Source organism: Engystomops pustulosus, chromosome 9, assembly GCF_040894005.1.
Source record: "Engystomops pustulosus chromosome 9, aEngPut4.maternal, whole genome shotgun sequence".
Lineage (NCBI taxonomy): Eukaryota > Metazoa > Chordata > Amphibia > Anura > Leptodactylidae > Engystomops > Engystomops pustulosus.
The window spans coordinates 62,435,472-62,453,883 of NC_092419.1; the positions used below are offsets into that span (position 1 = coordinate 62,435,472).

General features: G+C 45.5%; 37 pseudogenes; all 37 read left to right on the forward strand.

Annotated features, from left to right (window-relative positions):
• The first annotated feature begins 254 nt into the window (after positions 1 to 254).
• Positions 255 to 373, forward strand: LOC140086052 (5S ribosomal RNA; annotated as a pseudogene).
• A 70-nt stretch (positions 374 to 443) lies between these two features.
• On the forward strand, positions 444 to 562 carry LOC140078976 (5S ribosomal RNA; annotated as a pseudogene).
• Positions 563 to 1,009: 447 nt separating this feature from the next.
• Positions 1,010 to 1,128, forward strand: LOC140088777 (5S ribosomal RNA; annotated as a pseudogene).
• A 259-nt stretch (positions 1,129 to 1,387) lies between these two features.
• LOC140090065 (5S ribosomal RNA) lies at positions 1,388 to 1,506 on the forward strand (annotated as a pseudogene).
• Positions 1,507 to 1,576: 70 nt separating this feature from the next.
• LOC140087256 (5S ribosomal RNA) lies at positions 1,577 to 1,695 on the forward strand (annotated as a pseudogene).
• A 70-nt stretch (positions 1,696 to 1,765) lies between these two features.
• On the forward strand, positions 1,766 to 1,884 carry LOC140078977 (5S ribosomal RNA; annotated as a pseudogene).
• Positions 1,885 to 2,898: 1,014 nt separating this feature from the next.
• Positions 2,899 to 3,017, forward strand: LOC140096844 (5S ribosomal RNA; annotated as a pseudogene).
• Positions 3,018 to 3,465: 448 nt separating this feature from the next.
• Positions 3,466 to 3,584, forward strand: LOC140096845 (5S ribosomal RNA; annotated as a pseudogene).
• A 259-nt stretch (positions 3,585 to 3,843) lies between these two features.
• On the forward strand, positions 3,844 to 3,962 carry LOC140090077 (5S ribosomal RNA; annotated as a pseudogene).
• Positions 3,963 to 4,221: 259 nt separating this feature from the next.
• Positions 4,222 to 4,340, forward strand: LOC140090089 (5S ribosomal RNA; annotated as a pseudogene).
• A 70-nt stretch (positions 4,341 to 4,410) lies between these two features.
• Positions 4,411 to 4,529, forward strand: LOC140078979 (5S ribosomal RNA; annotated as a pseudogene).
• An 825-nt stretch (positions 4,530 to 5,354) lies between these two features.
• On the forward strand, positions 5,355 to 5,473 carry LOC140082570 (5S ribosomal RNA; annotated as a pseudogene).
• Positions 5,474 to 5,543: 70 nt separating this feature from the next.
• LOC140096148 (5S ribosomal RNA) lies at positions 5,544 to 5,662 on the forward strand (annotated as a pseudogene).
• An 826-nt stretch (positions 5,663 to 6,488) lies between these two features.
• Positions 6,489 to 6,607, forward strand: LOC140090101 (5S ribosomal RNA; annotated as a pseudogene).
• A 447-nt stretch (positions 6,608 to 7,054) lies between these two features.
• LOC140090113 (5S ribosomal RNA) lies at positions 7,055 to 7,173 on the forward strand (annotated as a pseudogene).
• Positions 7,174 to 7,243: 70 nt separating this feature from the next.
• Positions 7,244 to 7,362, forward strand: LOC140078980 (5S ribosomal RNA; annotated as a pseudogene).
• A 1,014-nt stretch (positions 7,363 to 8,376) lies between these two features.
• On the forward strand, positions 8,377 to 8,495 carry LOC140096846 (5S ribosomal RNA; annotated as a pseudogene).
• Positions 8,496 to 8,943: 448 nt separating this feature from the next.
• On the forward strand, positions 8,944 to 9,062 carry LOC140090125 (5S ribosomal RNA; annotated as a pseudogene).
• Positions 9,063 to 9,132: 70 nt separating this feature from the next.
• On the forward strand, positions 9,133 to 9,251 carry LOC140098706 (5S ribosomal RNA; annotated as a pseudogene).
• A 259-nt stretch (positions 9,252 to 9,510) lies between these two features.
• LOC140090139 (5S ribosomal RNA) lies at positions 9,511 to 9,629 on the forward strand (annotated as a pseudogene).
• Positions 9,630 to 9,699: 70 nt separating this feature from the next.
• On the forward strand, positions 9,700 to 9,818 carry LOC140087257 (5S ribosomal RNA; annotated as a pseudogene).
• A 70-nt stretch (positions 9,819 to 9,888) lies between these two features.
• Positions 9,889 to 10,007, forward strand: LOC140078981 (5S ribosomal RNA; annotated as a pseudogene).
• A 1,014-nt stretch (positions 10,008 to 11,021) lies between these two features.
• On the forward strand, positions 11,022 to 11,140 carry LOC140096847 (5S ribosomal RNA; annotated as a pseudogene).
• Positions 11,141 to 11,588: 448 nt separating this feature from the next.
• Positions 11,589 to 11,707, forward strand: LOC140096848 (5S ribosomal RNA; annotated as a pseudogene).
• A 259-nt stretch (positions 11,708 to 11,966) lies between these two features.
• On the forward strand, positions 11,967 to 12,085 carry LOC140090151 (5S ribosomal RNA; annotated as a pseudogene).
• Positions 12,086 to 12,344: 259 nt separating this feature from the next.
• On the forward strand, positions 12,345 to 12,463 carry LOC140090163 (5S ribosomal RNA; annotated as a pseudogene).
• Positions 12,464 to 12,533: 70 nt separating this feature from the next.
• Positions 12,534 to 12,652, forward strand: LOC140078982 (5S ribosomal RNA; annotated as a pseudogene).
• An 825-nt stretch (positions 12,653 to 13,477) lies between these two features.
• LOC140082571 (5S ribosomal RNA) lies at positions 13,478 to 13,596 on the forward strand (annotated as a pseudogene).
• A 70-nt stretch (positions 13,597 to 13,666) lies between these two features.
• LOC140096149 (5S ribosomal RNA) lies at positions 13,667 to 13,785 on the forward strand (annotated as a pseudogene).
• Positions 13,786 to 14,611: 826 nt separating this feature from the next.
• LOC140090175 (5S ribosomal RNA) lies at positions 14,612 to 14,730 on the forward strand (annotated as a pseudogene).
• A 447-nt stretch (positions 14,731 to 15,177) lies between these two features.
• Positions 15,178 to 15,296, forward strand: LOC140090187 (5S ribosomal RNA; annotated as a pseudogene).
• Positions 15,297 to 15,366: 70 nt separating this feature from the next.
• Positions 15,367 to 15,485, forward strand: LOC140078983 (5S ribosomal RNA; annotated as a pseudogene).
• An 825-nt stretch (positions 15,486 to 16,310) lies between these two features.
• Positions 16,311 to 16,429, forward strand: LOC140096850 (5S ribosomal RNA; annotated as a pseudogene).
• Positions 16,430 to 16,877: 448 nt separating this feature from the next.
• LOC140090201 (5S ribosomal RNA) lies at positions 16,878 to 16,996 on the forward strand (annotated as a pseudogene).
• A 259-nt stretch (positions 16,997 to 17,255) lies between these two features.
• Positions 17,256 to 17,374, forward strand: LOC140090213 (5S ribosomal RNA; annotated as a pseudogene).
• Positions 17,375 to 17,444: 70 nt separating this feature from the next.
• On the forward strand, positions 17,445 to 17,563 carry LOC140092699 (5S ribosomal RNA; annotated as a pseudogene).
• A 70-nt stretch (positions 17,564 to 17,633) lies between these two features.
• LOC140092812 (5S ribosomal RNA) lies at positions 17,634 to 17,752 on the forward strand (annotated as a pseudogene).
• Positions 17,753 to 18,412: the final 660 nt, after the last annotated feature.

An 18,412-nucleotide genomic window follows, 5' to 3' on the forward strand; every position in this document is an offset into this window, starting at 1 on the left:
GAACCTGAAAATTGTGTTAGTTTCTCTATGAGATAGTAAAAGAAGGTTCAAATTGAACAGCTGCTGTCAACGGCTATTCTAAGCTGAATGTGCGTGCTCTTGTCAGATCGCAGCAGCGATGCAGCTTAAGGCTTGGCAAGTACCAGCATGGGAGACTGGCTTGGAATCCCAAGTACTGGTGACCTTTTTGAACCTGAAAATTGTGTTAGTTTCTATATGAGATAGTAGAAGAAGGTTCAAATTGAACAACTGCTGTCAATGGCCATTCTAAGCTGAATGTGCCTGCTCTCGTCAGATCGCAGCAGCAATGCAGCTTAAGGCTTGGCAAGTACCAGCTTGGGAGACTGGCTGGGAATCCCAAGTTCCGTTGACCTTTTTGAACCTGAAAATTGTGTTAGTTTCTCTATGAGATAGTAAAAGAAGGTTCAAATTGAACAGCTGCTGTCAACGGCCATTCTAAGCTGAATGTGCCTGCTCTCGTCAGATCGCAGCAGCAATGCAGCTTAAGGCTTGGCAAGTACCAGCATGGGAGACTGGCTGGGAATCCCAAGTTCTGTTGACCTTTTTGAACCTGAAAATGTGTTAGTTTCTCTATGAGATAGTAAAAGAAGGTTCAAATTGAACAGCTGCTGTCAACGGCCATTCTAAGCTGAATGTGCCTGCTCTTGTCAGATTGCAGCAGCAATGCAGCTTAAGGCTTGGCAAGTACCAGCATGGGAGACTGGCTGGGAATCCCAAGTTCCGTTGCCCTTTTTGAACCTGAAAATTGTGTTAGTTTCTCTATGAGATAGTAAAAGAAGGTTCAAATTGAGCAGCTGCTGTCAACGGCCATTCTAAGCTGAATGTGCGTGCTCTTGTCAGATCGCAGCAGCGATGCAGCTTAAGGCTTGGCAAGTTCCAGCATGGGAGACTGGCTGGGAATCCCAAGTTCTGTTGACGTTTTTGAACTTGAAAATTGTTTTAGTTTCTCTATGAGATAGTAAAAGAAGGTTCAATTTGAAATGCTGCTGTCAACGGCCATTCTAAGCTGAATGTGCCTGCTCTTGTCAGATCGCAGCAGCAATGCAGCTTAAGGCTTGGCAAGTACCAGCATGGGAGACTGGCTGGGAATCCCAAGTTCCGTTGACCTTTTTGAACCTGAAAATTGTGTTAGTTTCTCTATGAGATAGTAAAAGAAGGTTCAAATTGAACAGCTGCTGTCAACGGCCATTCTAAGCTGAATGTGCGTGCTCTTATCAGATCGCAGCAGCGATGCAGCTTAAGGCTTGGCAAGTACCAGCATGGGAGACTGGCTGGGAATCCCAAGTTCTGGTGACTTTTTTGAACCTGAAAATTGTGTTAGTTTCTCTATGAGATAGTAAAAGAAGGTTCAAATTGAACAGCTGCTGTCAACGGCCATTCTAAGCTGAATGTGCCTGCTCTCGTCAGATCGCAGCAGCAATGCAGCTTAAGGCTTGGCAAGTACCAGCATGGGAGACTGGCTGGGAATCCCAAGTTCCGTTGACCTTTTTGAACCTGAAAATTGTGTTAGTTTCTCTATGAGATAGTAAAAGAAGGTTCAAATTGAACAGCTGCTGTCAACGGCCATTCTAAGCTGAATGTGCCTGCTCTTGTCAGATCGCAGCAGCGATGCAGCTTAAGGCTTGGCAAGTACCAGCATGGGAGACTGGCTGGGAATCCCAAGTTCCGTTGACCTTTTTGAACCTGAAAATTGTGTTAGTTTCTCTATGAGATAGTAAAAGAAGGTTCAAATTGGACAGCTGCTGTCAACGGCCATTCTAAGCTGAATGTGCCTGCTCTCGTCAGATCGCAGCAGCAATGCAGCTTAAGGCTTGGCAAGTACCAGCATGGGAGACTGGCTGGGAATCCCAAGTTCTGTTGACCTTTTTGAACCTGAAAATGTGTTAGTTTCTCTATGAGATAGTAAAAGAAGGTTCAAATTGAACAGCTGCTGTCAACGGCCATTCTAAGCTGAATGTGCGTGCTCTTGTCAGATCGCAGCAGCGAAGCAGCTTAAGGCTTGGCAAGTACCAGCATGGGAGACTGGCTTGGAATCCCATGTTCTGGTGACCTTTTTGAACCTGAAAATTGTGTTAGTTTCTCTATGAGATAGCAAAAGAAGGTTCAAATTGAACAGCTGCTGTCAACGGCCATTCTAAGCTGAATGTGCCTGCTCTTGTCAGATTGCAGCAGCAATGCAGCTTAAGGCTTGGCAAGTACCAGCATGGGAGACTGGCTTGGAATCCCAAGTTCTGGTGACCTTTTTGAACCTGAAAATTGTGTTAGTTTCTATATAAGATAGTAGAAGAAGGTTCAAATTGAACCACTGCTGTCAACGGCCATTCTAAGCTGCATGTGCCTGCTCTCGCCAGATCGCAGCAGCAATGCAGCATAAGGCTTGGCAAGTACCAGCATGGGAGACTGGCTGGGAATCCCAAGTTCCGTTGCCCTTTTTGAACCTGAAAATTGTGTTAGTTTCTCTATGAGATAGTAAAAGAAGGTTCAAATTGAACAGCTGCTGTCAACGGCCATTCTAAGCTTAATGTGCGTGCTCTTGTCAGATCGCAGCAGCGATGCAGCTTAAGGCTTGGCAAGTACCAGCATGGGAGACTGGCTTGGAATCCCAAGCTCTGGTGACCTTTTTGAACCTGAAAATTGTGTTAGTTTCTCTATGAGATAGCAAAAGAAGGTTCAAATTGAACAGCTGCTGTCAACGGCCATTCTAAGCTGAATGTGCCTGCTCTTGTCAGATTGCAGCAGCAATGCAGCTTAAGGCTTGGCAAGTACCAGCATGGGAGACTGGCTTGGAATCCCAAGTTCTGGTGACCTTTTTGAACCTGAAAATTGTGTTAGTTTCTATATAAGATAGTAGAAGAAGGTTCAAATTGAACAACTGCTGTCAATGGCCATTCTAAGCTGAATGTGCCTGCTCTCGCCAGATCGCAGCAGCAATGCAGCTTAAGGCTTGGCAAGTACCAGCATGGGAGACTGGCTGGGAATCCCAAGTTCCGTTGCCCTTTTTGAACCTGAAAGTTGTGTTAGTTTCTCTATGAGATAGTAAAAGAAGGTTCAAATTGAACAGCTGCTGTCAACAGCCATTCTAAGCTGAATGTGCGTGCTCTTGTCAGATCGCAGCAGCGATGCAGCTTAAGGCTTGGCAAGTACCAGCATGGGAGACTGGCTTGGAATCCCAAGTTCTGGTGACCTTTTTGAACCTGAAAATTGTGTTAGTTTCTCTATGAGATAGCAAAAGAAGGTTCAAATTGAACAGCTGCTGTCAACGGCCATTCTAAGCTGAATGTGCCTGCTCTTGTCAGATTGCAGCAGCAATGCAGCTTAAGGCTTGGCAAGTACCAGCATGGGAGACTGGCTTGGAATCCCAAGTTCTGGTGACCTTTTTGAACCTGAAAATTGTGTTAGTTTCTATATAAGATAGTAGAAGAAGGTTCAAATTGAACAACTGCTGTCAATGGCCATTCTAAGCTGAATGTGCCTGCTCTCGCCAGATCGCAGCAGCAATGCAGCTTAAGGCTTGGCAAGTACCAGCATGGGAGACTGGCTGGGAATCCCAAGTTCCGTTGCCCTTTTTGAACCTGAAAATTGTGTTAGTTTCTCTATGAGATAGTAAAAGAAGGTTCAAATTGAGCAGCTGCTGTCAACGGCCATTCTAAGCTGAATGTGCGTGCTCTTGTCAGATCGCAGCAGCGATGCAGCTTAAGGCTTGGCAAGTACCAGCATGGGAGACTGGCTGGGAATCCCAAGTTCTGGTGACTTTTTTGAACCTGAAAATTGTGTTAGTTTCTCTATGAGATAGTAAAAGAAGGTTCAAATTGAACAGCTGCTGTCAACGGCCATTCTAAGCTGAATGTGCCTGCTCTCGTCAGATCGCAGCAGCAATGCAGCTTAAGGCTTGGCAAGTACCAGCATGGGAGACTGGCTGGGAATCCCAAGTTCCGTTGACCTTTTTGAACCTGAAAATTGTGTTAGTTTCTCTATGAGATAGTAAAAGAAGGTTCAAATTGAACAGCTTCTGTCAATGGCCATTCTAAGCTGAATGTGCGTGCTCTTGTCAGATCGCAGCAGCGATGCAGCTTAAGGCTTGGCAAGTACCAGCATGGGAGAATGGCTGGGAATCCCAAGTTGTGGTGACTTTTTTGAACCTGAAAATTGTGTTAGTTTCTCTATGAGATAGTAAAAGAAGGTTCAAATTGAACAGCTGCTGTCAACGGCCATTCTAAGCTGAATGTGCCTGCTCTCGTCAGATCGCAGCAGCAATGCAGCTTAAGGCTTGGCAAGTACCAGCATGGGAGACTGGCTGGGAATCCCAAGTTCCGTTGACCTTTTTGAACCTGAAAATTGTGTTAGTTTCTCTATGAGATAGTAAAAGAAGGTTCAAATTGGACAGCTGCTGTCAACGGCCATTCTAAGCTGAATGTGCCTGCTCTCGTCAGATCGCAGCAGCAATGCAGCTTAAGGCTTGGCAAGTACCAGCATGGGAGACTGGCTGGGAATCCCAAGTTCTGTTGACCTTTTTGAACCTGAAAATGTGTTAGTTTCTCTATGAGATAGTAAAAGAAGGTTCAAATTGAACAGCTGCTGTCATCGGCCATTCTAAGCTGAATGTGCGTGCTCTTGTCAGATCGCAGCAGCGAAGCAGCTTAAGGCTTGGCAAGTACCAGCATGGGAGACTGGCTTGGAATCCCAAGCTCTGGTGACCTTTTTGAACCTGAAAATTGTGTTAGTTTCTCTATGAGATAGCAAAAGAAGGTTCAAATTGAACAGCTGCTGTCAACGGCCATTCTAAGCTGAATGTGCCTGCTCTTGTCAGATTGCAGCAGCAATGCAGCTTAAGGCTTGGCAAGTACCAGCATGGGAGACTGGCTTGGAATCCCAAGTTCTGGTGACCTTTTTGAACCTGAAAATTGTGTTAGTTTCTATATAAGATAGTAGAAGAAGGTTCAAATTGAACAACTGCTGTCAATGGCCATTCTGAGCTGAATGTGCCTGCTCTAGCCAGATCGCAGCAGCAATGCAGCTTAAGGCTTGGCAAGTACCAGCATGGGAGACTGGCTGGGAATCCCAAGTTCCGTTGCCCTTTTTAAACCTGAAAATTGTGTTAGTTTCTCTATGAGATAGTAAAAGAACTTTCAAATTGAACAGCTGCTGTCAACGGCCATTCTAAGCTGAATGTGCGTGCTCTTGTCAGATCGCAGCAGCGATGCAGCTTAAGGCTTGGCAAGTACCAGCATGGGAGACTGGCTTGGAATCCCAAGTTCTGGTGACCTTTTTGAACCTGAAAATTGTGTTAGTTTCTATATGAGATAGTAGAAGAAGGTTCAAATTGAACAACTGCTGTCAATGGCCATTCTAAGCTGAATGTGCCTGCTCTCGTCAGATCGCAGCAGCAATGCAGCTTAAGGCTTGGCAAGTACCAGCATGGGAGACTGGCTGGGAATCCCAAGTTCCGTTGACCTTTTTGAACCTGAAAATTGTGTTAGTTTCTCTATGAGATAGCAAAAGAAGGTTCAAATTGAACAGCTGCTGTCAACGGCCATTCTAAGCTGAATGTGCCTGCTCTTGTCAGATCGCAGCAACAATGCAGCTTAAGGCTTGGCAAGTACCAGCATGGGAGACTTGCTGGGAATCCCAAGTTACGTTGACCTTTTTGAACCTGAAAATTGTGTTAGTTTCTCTATGAGATAGTAAAAGAAGGTTCAAATTGAACAGCTGCTGTCAACGGCCATTCTAAGCTGAATGTGCGTGCTCTTGTCAGATCGCAGCAGCGATGCAGCTTAAGGCTTGGCAAGTACCAGCATGGGAGACTGGCTGGGAATCCCAAGTTCTGGTGACTTTTTTGAACCTGAAAACTGTGTTAGTTTCTCTATGAGATAGTAGAAGAAGGTTCAAATTGAACAACTGCTGTCAACGGCCATTCTAAGCTGAATGTGTGTGCTCTTGTCAGATCGCAGCAGCGATGCAGCTTAAGGCTTGGCAAGTACCAGCATGGGAGACTGGCTGGGAATCCCAAGTTCTGTTGACCTTTTTGAACCTGAAAATTGTGTTAGTTTCTCTATGAGATAGTAAAAGAAGGTTCAATTTGAAATGCTGCTGTCAACAGCCATTCTAAGCTGAATGTGCCTGCTCTTGTCAGATCGCAGCAGCAATGCAGCTTAAGGCTTGGCAAGTACCAGCATGGGAGACTGGTTGCGAATCCCAAGTTCCGTTGACCTTTTTGAACCTGAAAATTGTGTTAGTTTCTCTATGAGATAGTAAAAGAAGGTTCAAATTGAACAGCTGCTGTCAACGGCCATTCTAAGCTGAATGTGCGTGCTCTTATCAGATCGCAGCAGCGATGCAGCTTAAGGCTTGGCAAGTACCAGCATGGGAGACTGGCTGGGAATCCCAAGTTCTGGTGACTTTTTTGAACCTGAAAATTGTGTTAGTTTCTCTATGAGATAGTAAAAGAAGGTTCAAATTGAACAGCTGCTGTCAACGGCCATTCTAAGCTGAATGTGCCTGCTCTCGTCAGATCGCAGCAGCAATGCAGCTTAAGGCTTGGCAAGTACCAGCATGGGAGACTGGCTGGGAATCCCAAGTTCCGTTGACCTTTTTGAACCTGAAAATTGTGTTAGTTTCTCTATGAGATAGTAAAAGAAGGTTCAAATTGAACAGCTGCTGTCAATGGCCATTCTAAGCTCAATGTGCCTGCTCTTGTCAGATCGCAGCAGCAATGCAGCTTAAGGCTTGGCAAGTACCAGCATGGGAGACTGGCTGGGAATCCCAAGTTCCGTTGACCTTTTTGAACCTGAAAATTGTGTTAGTTTCTCAAGAGATAGTAAAAGAAGGTTCAAATTGAACAGCTTCAGTCAACGGCCATTCTAAGCTGAATGTGCGTGCTCTTGTCAGATCGCAGCAGCGATGCAGCTTAAGGCTTGGCAAGTACCAGCATGGGAGACTGGCTGGGAATCCCAAGTTGTGGTGACTTTTTTGAACCTGAAAATTGTGTTAGTTTCTCTATGAGATAGTAAAAGAAGGTTCAAATTGAACAGCTGCTGTCAACGGCCATTCTAAGCTGAATGTGCCTGCTCTCGTCAGATCGCAGCAGCAATGCAGCTTAAGGCTTGGCAAGTACCAGCATGGGAGACTGGCTGGGAATCCCAAGTTCCGTTGACCTTTTTGAACCTGAAAATTGTGTTAGTTTCTCTATGAGATAGTAAAAGAAGGTTCAAATTGGACAGCTGCTGTCAACGGCCATTCTAAGCTGAATGTGCCTGCTCTCGTCAGATCGCAGCAGCAATGCAGCTTAAGGCTTGGCAAGTACCAGCATGGGAGACTGGCTGGGAATCCCAAGTTCTGTTGACCTTTTTGAACCTGAAAATGTGTTAGTTTCTCTATGAGATAGTAAAAGAAGGTTCAAATTGAACAGCTGCTGTCAACGGCCATTCTAAGCTGAATGTGCGTGCTCTTGTCAGATCGCAGCAGCGAAGCAGCTTAAGGCTTGGCAAGTACCAGCATGGGAGACTGGCTTGGAATCCCAAGTTCTGGTGACCTTTTTGAACCTGAAAATTGTGTTAGTTTCTCTATGAGATAGCAAAAGAAGGTTCAAATTGAACAGCTGCTGTCAACGGCCATTCTTAGCTGAATGTGCCTGCTCTTGTCAGATTGCAGCAGCAATGCAGCTTAAGGCTTGGCAAGTACCAGCAAGGGAGACTGGCTTGGAATCCCAAGTTCTGGTGACCTTTTTGAACCTGAAAATTGTGTTAGTTTCTATATAAGATAGTAGAAGAAGGTTCAAATTGAACCACTGCTGTCAACGGCCATTCTAAGCTGCATGTGCCTGCTCTCGCCAGATCGCAGCAGCAATGCAGCATAAGGCTTGGCAAGTACCAGCATGGGAGACTGGCTGGGAATCCCAAGTTCCGTTGCCCTTTTTGAACCTGAAAATTGTGTTAGTTTCTCTATGAGATAGTAAAAGAAGGTTCAAATTGAACAGCTGCTGTCAACGGCCATTCTAAGCTGAATGTGCGTGCTCTTGTCAGATCGCAGCAGCGATGCAGCTTAAGGCTTGGCAAGTACCAGCATGGGAGACTGGCTTGGAATCCCAAGCTCTGGTGCCCTTTTTGAACCTGAAAATTGTGTTAGTTTCTCTATGAGATAGCAAAAGAAGGTTCAAATTGAACAGCTGCTGTCAACGGCCATTCTAAGCTGAATGTGCCTGCTCTTGTCAGATTGCAGCAGCAATGCAGCTTAAGGCTTGGCAAGTACCAGCATGGGAGACTGGCTTGGAATCCCAAGTTCTGGTGACCTTTTTGAACCTGAAAATTGTGTTAGTTTCTATATAAGATAGTAGAAGAAGGTTCAAATTGAACAACTGCTGTCAATGGCCATTCTAAGCTGAATGTGCCTGCTCTCGCCAGATCGCAGCAGCAATGCAGCTTAAGGCTTGGCAAGTACCAGCATGGGAGACTGGCTGGGAATCCCAAGTTCCGTTGCCCTTTTTGAACCTGAAAGTTGTGTTAGTTTCTCTATGAGATAGTAAAAGAAGGTTCAAATTGAACAGCTGCTGTCAACAGCCATTCTAAGCTGAATGTGCGTGCTCTTGTCAGATCGCAGCAGCGTTGCAGCTTAAGGCTTGGCAAGTACCAGCATGGGAGACTGGCTTGGAATCCCAAGTTCTGGTGACCTTTTTGAACCTGAAAATTGTGTTTGTTTCTCTATGAGATAGCAAAAGAAGGTTCAAATTGAACAGCTGCTGTCAACGGCCATTCTAAGCTGAATGTGCCTGCTCTTGTCAGATCGCAGCAGCGATGCAGCTTAAGGCTTGGCAAGTACCAGCATGGGAGACTGGCTTGGAATCCCAAGTTCTGGTGACCTTTTTGAACCTGAAAATTGTGTTAGTTTCTCTATGAGATAGTAAAAGAAGGTTCAAATTGAACAGCTGCTGTCAACGGCCATTCTAAGCTGAATGTGCCTGCTCTCGTCAGATCGCAGCAGCAATGCAGCTTAAGGCTTGGCAAGTACCAGCATGGGAGACTGGCTGGGAATCCCAAGTTCCGTTGACCTTTTTGAACCTGAAAATTGTGTTAGTTTCTCTATGAGATAGTAAAAGAAGGTTCAAATTGAACAGCTGCTGTCAATGGCCATTCTAAGCTAAATGTGCCTGCTCTTGTCAGATCGCAGCAGCAATGCAGCTTAAGGCTTGGCAAGTACCAGCATGGGAGACTGGCTGGGAATCCCAAGTTCCGTTGACCTTTTTGAACCTGAAAATTGTGTTAGTTTCTCTATGAGATAGTAAAAGAAGGTTCAAATTGAACAGCTTCTGTCAACGGCCATTCTAAGCTGAATGTGCGTGCTCTTGTCAGATCGCAGCAGCGATGCAGCTTAAGGCTTGGCAAGTACCAGCATGGGAGAATGGCTGGGAATCCCAAGTTGTGGTGACTTTTTTGAACCTGAAAATTGTGTTAGTTTCTCTATGAGATAGTAAAAGAAGGTTCAAATTGAACAGCTGCTGTCAACGGCCATTCTAAGCTGAATGTGCCTGCTCTCGTCAGATCGCAGCAGCAATGCAGCTTAAGGCTTGGCAAGTACCAGCATGGGAGACTGGCTGGGAATCCCAAGTTCCGTTGACCTTTTTGAACCTGAAAATTGTGTTAGTTTCTCTATGAGATAGTAAAAGAAGGTTCAAATTGAACAGCTGCTGTCAACGGCCATTCTAAGCTGAATGTGCCTGCTCTTGTCAGATCGCAGCAGCGATGCAGCTTAAGGCTTGGCAAGTACCAGCATGGGAGACTGGCTGGGAATCCCAAGTTCCGTTGACCTTTTTGAACCTGAAAATTGTGTTAGTTTCTCTATGAGATAGTAAAAGAAGGTTCAAATTGGACAGCTGCTGTCAACGGCCATTCTAAGCTGAATGTGCCTGCTCTCGTCAGATCGCAGCAGCAATGCAGCTTAAGGCTTGGCAAGTACCAGCATGGGAGACTGGCTGGGAATCCCAAGTTCTGTTGACCTTTTTGAACCTGAAAATGTGTTAGTTTCTCTATGAGATAGTAAAAGAAGGTTCAAATTGAACAGCTGCTGTCAACGGCCATTCTAAGCTGAATGTGCGTGCTCTTGTCAGATCGCAGCAGCGAAGCAGCTTAAGGCTTGGCAAGTACCAGCATGGGAGACTGGCTTGGAATCCCATGTTCTGGTGACCTTTTTGAACCTGAAAATTGTGTTAGTTTCTCTATGAGATAGCAAAAGAAGGTTCAAATTGAACAGCTGCTGTCAACGGCCATTCTAAGCTGAATGTGCCTGCTCTTGTCAGATTGCAGCAGCAATGCAGCTTAAGGCTTGGCAAGTACCAGCATGGGAGACTGGCTTGGAATCCCAAGTTCTGGTGACCTTTTTGAACCTGAAAATTGTGTTAGTTTCTATATAAGATAGTAGAAGAAGGTTCAAATTGAACCACTGCTGTCAACGGCCATTCTAAGCTGCATGTGCCTGCTCTCGCCAGATCGCAGCAGCAATGCAGCATAAGGCTTGGCAAGTACCAGCATGGGAGACTGGCTGGGAATCCCAAGTTCCGTTGCCCTTTTTGAACCTGAAAATTGTGTTAGTTTCTCTATGAGATAGTAAAAGAAGGTTCAAATTGAACAGCTGCTGTCAACGGCCATTCTAAGCTTAATGTGCGTGCTCTTGTCAGATCGCAGCAGCGATGCAGCTTAAGGCTTGGCAAGTACCAGCATGGGAGACTGGCTTGGAATCCCAAGCTCTGGTGACCTTTTTGAACCTGAAAATTGTGTTAGTTTCTCTATGAGATAGCAAAAGAAGGTTCAAATTGAACAGCTGCTGTCAACGGCCATTCTAAGCTGAATGTGCCTGCTCTTGTCAGATTGCAGCAGCAATGCAGCTTAAGGCTTGGCAAGTACCAGCATGGGAGACTGGCTTGGAATCCCAAGTTCTGGTGACCTTTTTGAACCTGAAAATTGTGTTAGTTTCTATATAAGATAGTAGAAGAAGGTTCAAATTGAACAACTGCTGTCAATGGCCATTCTAAGCTGAATGTGCCTGCTCTCGCCAGATCGCAGCAGCAATGCAGCTTAAGGCTTGGCAAGTACCAGCATGGGAGACTGGCTGGGAATCCCAAGTTCCGTTGCCCTTTTTGAACCTGAAAGTTGTGTTAGTTTCTCTATGAGATAGTAAAAGAAGGTTCAAATTGAACAGCTGCTGTCAACAGCCATTCTAAGCTGAATGTGCGTGCTCTTGTCAGATCGCAGCAGCGATGCAGCTTAAGGCTTGGCAAGTACCAGCATGGGAGACTGGCTTGGAATCCCAAGTTCTGGTGACCTTTTTGAACCTGAAAATTGTGTTAGTTTCTCTATGAGATAGCAAAAGAAGGTTCAAATTGAACAGCTGCTGTCAACGGCCATTCTAAGCTGAATGTGCCTGCTCTTGTCAGATTGCAGCAGCAATGCAGCTTAAGGCTTGGCAAGTACCAGCATGGGAGACTGGCTTGGAATCCCAAGTTCTGGTGACCTTTTTGAACCTGAAAATTGTGTTAGTTTCTATATAAGATAGTAGAAGAAGGTTCAAATTGAACAACTGCTGTCAATGGCCATTCTAAGCTGAATGTGCCTGCTCTCGCCAGATCGCAGCAGCAATGCAGCTTAAGGCTTGGCAAGTACCAGCATGGGAGACTGGCTGGGAATCCCAAGTTCCGTTGCCCTTTTTGAACCTGAAAATTGTGTTAGTTTCTCTATGAGATAGTAAAAGAAGGTTCAAATTGAGCAGCTGCTGTCAACGGCCATTCTAAGCTGAATGTGCGTGCTCTTGTCAGATCGCAGCAGCGATGCAGCTTAAGGCTTGGCAAGTACCAGCATGGGAGACTGGCTGGGAATCCCAAGTTCTGGTGACTTTTTTGAACCTGAAAATTGTGTTAGTTTCTCTATGAGATAGTAAAAGAAGGTTCAAATTGAACAGCTGCTGTCAACGGCCATTCTAAGCTGAATGTGCCTGCTCTCGTCAGATCGCAGCAGCAATGCAGCTTAAGGCTTGGCAAGTACCAGCATGGGAGACTGGCTGGGAATCCCAAGTTCCGTTGACCTTTTTGAACCTGAAAATTGTGTTAGTTTCTCTATGAGATAGTAAAAGAAGGTTCAAATTGAACAGCTTCTGTCAATGGCCATTCTAAGCTGAATGTGCGTGCTCTTGTCAGATCGCAGCAGCGATGCAGCTTAAGGCTTGGCAAGTACCAGCATGGGAGAATGGCTGGGAATCCCAAGTTGTGGTGACTTTTTTGAACCTGAAAATTGTGTTAGTTTCTCTATGAGATAGTAAAAGAAGGTTCAAATTGAACAGCTGCTGTCAACGGCCATTCTAAGCTGAATGTGCCTGCTCTCGTCAGATCGCAGCAGCAATGCAGCTTAAGGCTTGGCAAGTACCAGCATGGGAGACTGGCTGGGAATCCCAAGTTCCGTTGACCTTTTTGAACCTGAAAATTGTGTTAGTTTCTCTATGAGATAGTAAAAGAAGGTTCAAATTGGACAGCTGCTGTCAACGGCCATTCTAAGCTGAATGTGCCTGCTCTCGTCAGATCGCAGCAGCAATGCAGCTTAAGGCTTGGCAAGTACCAGCATGGGAGACTGGCTGGGAATCCCAAGTTCTGTTGACCTTTTTGAACCTGAAAATGTGTTAGTTTCTCTATGAGATAGTAAAAGAAGGTTCAAATTGAACAGCTGCTGTCATCGGCCATTCTAAGCTGAATGTGCGTGCTCTTGTCAGATCGCAGCAGCGAAGCAGCTTAAGGCTTGGCAAGTACCAGCATGGGAGACTGGCTTGGAATCCCAAGCTCTGGTGACCTTTTTGAACCTGAAAATTGTGTTAGTTTCTCTATGAGATAGCAAAAGAAGGTTCAAATTGAACAGCTGCTGTCAACGGCCATTCTAAGCTGAATGTGCCTGCTCTTGTCAGATTGCAGCAGCAATGCAGCTTAAGGCTTGGCAAGTACCAGCATGGGAGACTGGCTTGGAATCCCAAGTTCTGGTGACCTTTTTGAACCTGAAAATTGTGTTAGTTTCTATATAAGATAGTAGAAGAAGGTTCAAATTGAACAACTGCTGTCAATGGCCATTCTAAGCTGAATGTGCCTGCTCTAGCCAGATCGCAGCAGCAATGCAGCTTAAGGCTTGGCAAGTACCAGCATGGGAGACTGGCTGGGAATCCCAAGTTCCGTTGCCCTTTTTAAACCTGAAAATTGTGTTAGTTTCTCTATGAGATAGTAAAAGAACTTTCAAATTGAACAGCTGCTGTCAACGGCCATTCTAAGCTGAATGTGCGTGCTCTTGTCAGATCGCAGCAGCGATGCAGCTTAAGGCTTGGCAAGTACCAGCATGGGAGACTGGCTTGGAATCCCAAGTTCTGGTGACCTTTTTGAACCTGAAAATTGTGTTAGTTTCTATATGAGATAGTAGAAGAAGGCTCAAATTGAACAACTGCTGTCAATGGCCATTCTAAGCTGAATGTGCCTGCTCTCGTCAGATCGCAGCAGCAATGCAGCTTAAGGCTTGGCAAGTACCAGCATGGGAGACTGGCTGGGAATCCCAAGTTCCGTTGACCTTTTTGAACCTGAAAATTGTGTTAGTTTCTCTATGAGATAGCAAAAGAAGGTTCAAATTGAACAGCTGCTGTCAACGGCCATTCTAAGCTGAATGTGCCTGCTCTTGTCAGATCGCAGCAACAATGCAGCTTAAGGCTTGGCAAGTACCAGCATGGGAGACTTGCTGGGAATCCCAAGTTACGTTGACCTTTTTGAACCTGAAAATTGTGTTAGTTTCTCTATGAGATAGTAAAAGAAGGTTCAAATTGAACAGCTGCTGTCAACGGCCATTCTAAGCTGAATGTGCGTGCTCTTGTCAGATCGCAGCAGCGATGCAGCTTAAGGCTTGGCAAGTACCAGCATGGGAGACTGGCTGGGAATCCCAAGTTCTGGTGACTTTTTTGAACCTGAAAACTGTGTTAGTTTCTCTATGAGATAGTAGAAGAAGGTTCAAATTGAACAACTGCTGTCAACGGCCATTCTAAGCTGAATGTGTGTGCTCTTGTCAGATCGCAGCAGCGATGCAGCTTAAGGCTTGGCAAGTACCAGCATGGGAGACTGGCTGGGAATCCCAAGTTCTGTTGACCTTTTTGAACCTGAAAATTGTGTTAGTTTCTCTATGAGATAGTAAAAGAAGGTTCAATTTGAAATGCTGCTGTCAACAGCCATTCTAAGCTGAATGTGCCTGCTCTTGTCAGATCGCAGCAGCAATGCAGCTTAAGGCTTGGCAAGTACCAGCATGGGAGACTGGCTGCGAATCCCAAGTTCCGTTGACCTTTTTGAACCTGAAAATTGTGTTAGTTTCTCTATGAGATAGTAAAAGAAGGTTCAAATTGAACAGCTGCTGTCAACGGCCATTCTAAGCTGAATGTGCGTGCTCTTATCAGATCGCAGCAGCGATGCAGCTTAAGGCTTGGCAAGTACCAGCATGGGAGACTGGCTGGGAATCCCAAGTTCTGGTGACTTTTTTGAACCTGAAAATTGTGTTAGTTTCTCTATGAGATAGTAAAAGAAGGTTCAAATTGAACAGCTGCTGTCAACGGCCATTCTAAGCTGAATGTGCCTGCTCTCGTCAGATCGCAGCAGCAATGCAGCTTAAGGCTTGGCAAGTACCAGCATGGGAGACTGGCTGGGAATCCCAAGTTCCGTTGACCTTTTTGAACCTGAAAATTGTGTTAGTTTCTCTATGAGATAGTAAAAGAAGGTTCAAATTGAACAGCTGCTGTCAATGGCCATTCTAAGCTCAATGTGCCTGCTCTTGTCAGATCGCAGCAGCAATGCAGCTTAAGGCTTGGCAAGTACCAGCATGGGAGACTGGCTGGGAATCCCAAGTTCCGTTGACCTTTTTGAACCTGAAAATTGTGTTAGTTTCTCAAGAGATAGTAAAAGAAGGTTCAAATTGAACAGCTTCAGTCAACGGCCATTCTAAGCTGAATGTGCGTGCTCTTGTCAGATCGCAGCAGCGATGCAGCTTAAGGCTTGGCAAGTACCAGCATGGGAGACTGGCTGGGAATCCCAAGTTGTGGTGACTTTTTTGAACCTGAAAATTGTGTTAGTTTCTCTATGAGATAGTAAAAGAAGGTTCAAATTGAACAGCTGCTGTCAACGGCCATTCTAAGCTGAATGTGCCTGCTCTCGTCAGATCGCAGCAGCAATGCAGCTTAAGGCTTGGCAAGTACCAGCATGGGAGACTGGCTGGGAATCCCAAGTTCCGTTGACCTTTTTGAACCTGAAAATTGTGTTAGTTTCTCTATGAGATAGTAAAAGAAGGTTCAAATTGGACAGCTGCTGTCAACGGCCATTCTAAGCTGAATGTGCCTGCTCTCGTCAGATCGCAGCAGCAATGCAGCTTAAGGCTTGGCAAGTACCAGCATGGGAGACTGGCTGGGAATCCCAAGTTCTGTTGACCTTTTTGAACCTGAAAATGTGTTAGTTTCTCTATGAGATAGTAAAAGAAGGTTCAAATTGAACAGCTGCTGTCAACGGCCATTCTAAGCTGAATGTGCGTGCTCTTGTCAGATCGCAGCAGCGAAGCAGCTTAAGGCTTGGCAAGTACCAGCATGGGAGACTGGCTTGGAATCCCAAGTTCTGGTGACCTTTTTGAACCTGAAAATTGTGTTAGTTTCTATATAAGATAGTAGAAGAAGGTTCAAATTGAACCACTGCTGTCAACGGCCATTCTAAGCTGCATGTGCCTGCTCTCGCCAGATCGCAGCAGCAATGCAGCATAAGGCTTGGCAAGTACCAGCATGGGAGACTGGCTGGGAATCCCAAGTTCCGTTGCCCTTTTTGAACCTGAAAATTGTGTTAGTTTCTCTATGAGATAGTAAAAGAAGGTTCAAATTGAACAGCTGCTGTCAACGGCCATTCTAAGCTGAATGTGCGTGCTCTTGTCAGATCGCAGCAGCGATGCAGCTTAAGGCTTGGCAAGTACCAGCATGGGAGACTGGCTTGGAATCCCAAGCTCTGGTGCCCTTTTTGAACCTGAAAATTGTGTTAGTTTCTCTATGAGATAGCAAAAGAAGGTTCAAATTGAACAGCTGCTGTCAACGGCCATTCTAAGCTGAATGTGCCTGCTCTTGTCAGATTGCAGCAGCAATGCAGCTTAAGGCTTGGCAAGTACCAGCATGGGAGACTGGCTTGGAATCCCAAGTTCTGGTGACCTTTTTGAACCTGAAAATTGTGTTAGTTTCTATATAAGATAGTAGAAGAAGGTTCAAATTGAACAACTGCTGTCAATGGCCATTCTAAGCTGAATGTGCCTGCTCTCGCCAGATCGCAGCAGCAATGCAGCTTAAGGCTTGGCAAGTACCAGCATGGGAGACTGGCTGGGAATCCCAAGTTCCGTTGCCCTTTTTGAACCTGAAAGTTGTGTTAGTTTCTCTATGAGATAGTAAAAGAAGGTTCAAATTGAACAGCTGCTGTCAACAGCCATTCTAAGCTGAATGTGCGTGCTCTTGTCAGATCGCAGCAGCGATGCAGCTTAAGGCTTGGCAAGTACCAGCATGGGAGACTGGCTTGGAATCCCAAGTTCTGGTGACCTTTTTGAACCTGAAAATTGTGTTTGTTTCTCTATGAGATAGCAAAAGAAGGTTCAAATTGAACAGCTGCTGTCAACGGCCATTCTAAGCTGAATGTGCCTGCTCTTGTCAGATCGCAGCAGCGATGCAGCTTAAGGCTTGGCAAGTACCAGCATGGGAGACTGGCTTGGAATCCCAAGTTCTGGTGACCTTTTTGAACCTGAAAATTGTGTTAGTTTCTCTATGAGATAGTAAAAGAAGGTTCAAATTGAACAGCTGCTGTCAACGGCCATTCTAAGCTGAATGTGCCTGCTCTCGTCAGATCGCAGCAGCAATGCAGCTTAAGGCTTGGCAAGTACCAGCATGGGAGACTGGCTGGGAATCCCAAGTTCCGTTGACCTTTTTGAACCTGAAAATTGTGTTAGTTTCTCTATGAGATAGTAAAAGAAGGTTCAAATTGAACAGCTGCTGTCAATGGCCATTCTAAGCTAAATGTGCCTGCTCTTGTCAGATCGCAGCAGCAATGCAGCTTAAGGCTTGGCAAGTACCAGCATGGGAGACTGGCTGGGAATCCCAAGTTCCGTTGACTTTTTTGAACCTGAAAATTGTGTTAGTTTCTCTATGAGATAGTAAAAGAAGGTTCAAATTGAACAGCTGCTGTCAACGGCCATTCTAAGCTGAATGTGCCTGCTCTCGTCAGATCGCAGCAGCAATGCAGCTTAAGGCTTGGCAAGTACCAGCATGGGAGACTGGCTGGGAATCCCAAGTTCCGTTGACCTTTTTGAACCTGAAAATTGTGTTAGTTTCTCTATGAGATAGTAAAAGAAGGTTCAAATTGAAAAGCTGCTGTCAATGGCCATTCTAAGCTGAATGTGCCTGCTCTTGTCAGATCGCAGCAGCAATGCAGCTTAAGGCTTGGCAAGTACCAGCATGGGAGACTGGCTGGGAATCCCAAGTTCCGTTGACCTTTTTGAACCTGAAAATTGTGTTAGTTTCTCTATGAGATAGTAAAAGAAGGTTCAAATTGGACAGCTGCTGTCAACGGCCATTCTAAGCTGAATGTGCCTGCTCTCGTCAGATCGCAGCAGCAATGCAGCTTAAGGCTTGGCAAGTACCAGCATGGGAGACTGGCTGGGAATCCCAAGTTCTGGTGACCTTTTTGAATCTGAAAATTGTGTTAGTTTCTCTATGAGATAGCAAAAGAAGGTTCAAATTGAACAGCTGCTGTCAATGGCCATTCTAAGCTGAATGTGCCTGCTCTTGTCAGATTGCAGCAGCAATGCAGCTTAAGGCTTGGCAAGTACCAGCATGGGAGACTGGCTTGGAATCCCAAGTTCTGGTGACCTTTTTGAACCTGAAAATTGTGTTAGTTTCTATATAAGATAGTAGAAGAAGGTTCAAATTGAACCGCTGCTGTCAACGGCCATTCTAAGCTGCATGTGCCTGCTCTCGCCAGATCGCAGCAGCAATGCAACATAAGGCTTGGCAAGTACCAGCATGGGAGACTGGCTGGGAATCCCAAGTTCCGTTGACCTTTTTGAACCTGAAAATTGTGTTAGTTTCTCTATGAGATAGTAAAAGAAGGTTCAAATTGAACAGCTGCTGTCAACGGCCATTCTAAGCTGAATGTGCGTGCTCTCGTCAGATCGCAGCAGCGATGCAGCTTAAGGCTTGGCAAGTACCGGCATGGGAGACTGGCTTGGAATCCCAAGCTCTGGTGACCTTTTTGAACCTGAAAATTGTGTTAGTTTCTCTATGAGATAGCAAAAAAAGGTTCAAATTGAACTGCTGCTGTCAACGGCCATTCTAAGCTGAA